We start from the raw sequence: 559 nt of genomic DNA on the forward strand, positions 1-559 counted from the left end.
TCCCCGGCTCGGAGGGCTCGAGGCGTGGAAGGAGGCGAAGGGATGCCCCCGGCGCGGGGGGAGGCGGCGGGGAGAGCAGCGGGGTCGTGCCCTGTCCCGGCGTGCCGAGCAGAGGGCGCGCAGGCTCTGCAAGAAGGGGGTTGTGAATGAAATGCTTGTTAGCTGAGGCAGCGTTGAACAGAGAAGCGTGGTTCAGGGGGTCACAAGTTATTACTGGCGTATGCTCATTTAGAGTTTCTACCACCACTAACATTTTTGTATTTTTTTTAATCAGACAAAACAGGAAGGAAAAAAAACCCACAGTATGTTTGCAGCGTAAAGTTTTAAGTCAGACTTAAGCACGACAACCCTTTTACACCCCTTCTCTGTAGACTTTTGTAAGAGAGCTGATTTTGTCCCCCTCGCTCCCATCCCAGCTTGACAGTCCTAGATACCAGAGGCAGTACTGGCTGAACCTGTTTGCGAGGAACATAGGACTTTCAGATGATCCGGAAAAACAGCCCCGCTGTTGCTGCTGCATCTGTCTAAGGGATAAGGGGGAAAGAGGCAGCACCGGCTT

The 559-nt window shown here is 53.3% G+C and overlaps 1 protein-coding gene across 1 annotated transcript in view; it reads right to left on the bottom strand.

Moving 5' to 3' along the window:
• GRSF1 (G-rich RNA sequence binding factor 1) overlaps positions 1 to 559 on the bottom strand; it is a 12845-nt gene that overhangs the window by 9719 nt on the left and 2567 nt on the right. The gene's annotated exons all lie outside the window — the stretch shown is intronic.

Source organism: Pygoscelis adeliae, unplaced genomic scaffold (assembly GCF_000699105.1).
Source record: "Pygoscelis adeliae isolate BGI_AS28 unplaced genomic scaffold, ASM69910v1 Scaffold55, whole genome shotgun sequence".
NCBI lineage: Eukaryota > Metazoa > Chordata > Aves > Sphenisciformes > Spheniscidae > Pygoscelis > Pygoscelis adeliae.